The sequence below is a fragment of the Chiloscyllium punctatum genome, unplaced genomic scaffold, assembly GCF_047496795.1.
Source record: "Chiloscyllium punctatum isolate Juve2018m unplaced genomic scaffold, sChiPun1.3 scaffold_538, whole genome shotgun sequence".
In the NCBI taxonomy this organism is placed as follows: domain Eukaryota; kingdom Metazoa; phylum Chordata; class Chondrichthyes; order Orectolobiformes; family Hemiscylliidae; genus Chiloscyllium; species Chiloscyllium punctatum.
The window spans coordinates 42,501-45,000 of NW_027310272.1; the positions used below are offsets into that span (position 1 = coordinate 42,501).

Here is a 2,500-nt window from a genome sequence, read left to right on the forward strand (position 1 = left end):
GAATTCCACTCGATTGCCTGCCACTACCCCAAATGCAAAGGTCCTTTGCAGACGGCGAGGGGAGAATTTCAATGTGAAGCATGTGAGGCCAACTTCACAACGAAAAGCGGCCTTGGGCAACATGAAAGGCATATGCACCCGGTCTTGAGGAACAACAAGCGCATAGAGGCCGACAAGCCTACAGCAAAGAGAAGGAAAGGAGCATGGTCCGAAGAGGAAGAAAGCCTCTTGGAGCAACTTGAAATAAGCCTCGCTGGAGCAAGATTCATCAATGTCGAGATTGCTAAGGTCATAACAACTAAGACCGCAAAGCAGATCTCAGACAAACGGAGATTGCTTCAGAAGAAACGGCTTACACAGGTAGCAGCCCCGACAACCCCGATAACATCGGAAAGAGAGGAGCACGAGACCAGACCAGAGGAGGATAATGGCTCGACTGCACAAGATGAACAACAAGTCCCATACAAAATCCCGGCCAAACTCCCTAAACACAGGGAAGTTGATGAACACATCAAAAAGGCCGAAGAACTATTGCAGAAAGCCAATGATCCACTCTGTATGGCTCAAGCTCGGGGTTTGGTAGACTGTATTACAGACGAAATATACGGTGGTCATAACGAGAAAAACCCCCGCAGACGGCAAAGAGAGAACAATCGAAAGGCCGAAAAGAAGGGTAACAACAACGGGGCGAAGAAACGTTATGCCACCAAGAAAGCGGCATATAAAGATGCCCAAGAACTATACAGAAACAACAGGCGCCAGCTAGCCAGAAAGTTAATGGGTGCACCAGATACATCCCAATGCCCCATCTCACGAGAGGAACTGGAAACCAAATTCCGTGAGAAATTGTCCAAGGCGAACAACAAAGCGGACATAAGGAACTTTGCTGGTTATGCTGGCCGTGTTGATGACAACCTACTCCTGGGACCAATTGGGGAAGAGGAGGTAGAAGAAGCCCTGAAAGGAATTGACAGACACAGTGCACCAGGGCCAGATGGCAAAAAGCTGAAAGACCTAGAAGCCATCCAGGAGACCGACGCCTCCCGTATACCTCGCCTCTTCACCCTGTGGTTAAAAACAAGATCTATCCCAGAGAGTATGAAAAAGAGCCGGACAGTGCTCATTCCTAAATGTGAGGACAAGGATCGACTAAAGAACCTAGACAACTGGCGCCCCATCACAATCGGGCCAATGCTTCTCCGACTGTTCACTAAAATTATGGCAAAGAGGTTAAGCAAGGCGGTTAACATCAACCCGAGACAGAAAGGGTTCCTGGCAGCCACGCCGGGCTGTAACGAGAATATTGCTATCCTCCAGAATGTCATCAAAGGATCAAAAAAGAACAGAAAGGAGCTAGCCGTTGTCTTTGTCGATCTGGCCAAAGCTTTCGATTCAGTCGGCCACAAACTGCTCATTGGCTCGCTAAAGAGGATGAAAACACCTACGGCCTTCGTGGATCTGATCCGCGACCTCTACACCAATAACACTACGGTGATTGAGGGCAAAGGCAAGCCCACGGAACAGATCAAGATCGAGAGAGGCGTGAAGCAAGGCGATCCGCTTTCACCATTGCTATTCAATATCGCAATCGACCCTCTGATCAGTACCCTGGAGCAGGCAGGCCAGGGAATAACCATGCCGTTTGGAGACAAAACGGTGAAATGTACAGCATTGGCTTTTGCTGATGATATCGCACTACTGAGCAACTCTCACGCTGGGATGCAAGAGAACTTGAAGATCCTCCAGTCTTATTGCGATAAGACAGGCCTAGATATTAATATCAAGAAAACCAAAGGATTCCACTTCACATGCAAAAGGAAGACCTTCATGTACAATCATGAGGCAAAATGGAGGATAAGAAAAGAAACCATCACATACATCCCACCAGGCGACACAGAGAAATACCTGGGAGCCCGGATAGACCCATGGGCTGGCGTTAAAGAGAGTGAATGGGAGGACAAGCTCAAAACCTGGGTTGAAGGCTTAAGATCAGCGCCTCTCAAACCAACTCAGAGACTGGAGCTTCTCAGAGTGCATGTCATCCCAAGATTGTACTTCCACCTGATACTGACAGAGGCGTCTCAGAACACCTTGGTGAAGCTGGATCAGATCATTCGGAATGCGGTAAAAGAATTCCTACACTTGCCACAACACGTCGCTGACGGTTTACTGTACTCAAAGAACAAGGATGGAGGTCTGGCAATACCAAAGCTCGAGATTCAAATTCCATCTGCAATTATTAGAAAGCGAGAATCTCTGGAGCGCTCAACCGACCCAATCATCAAAGCGTCCTTCCAATTCAGGGAAGAGAGCAATAAGGAAACCATCGAAGAATTTCGATCACTCAATGTACTTCGAGAAATTAAAGGTTTCCTGGTTGAGAAAAAGGTACCCGCTGGACCTACCACGGAGGAACTGGCAACAATGCTGGAGGGAGGGCATTTGTCAGAAAAGCAAAGACAACGCTTACTGAAGCCTCCCAATGAGTACGGAGCGTGGC

At 48.2% G+C, this 2,500-nt stretch overlaps 1 pseudogene; it reads left to right on the forward strand.

Annotated features, from left to right (window-relative positions):
• Positions 1-2,500, forward strand: part of LOC140473169 (28S ribosomal RNA) — an 8,321-nt pseudogene that overhangs the window by 3,516 nt on the left and 2,305 nt on the right.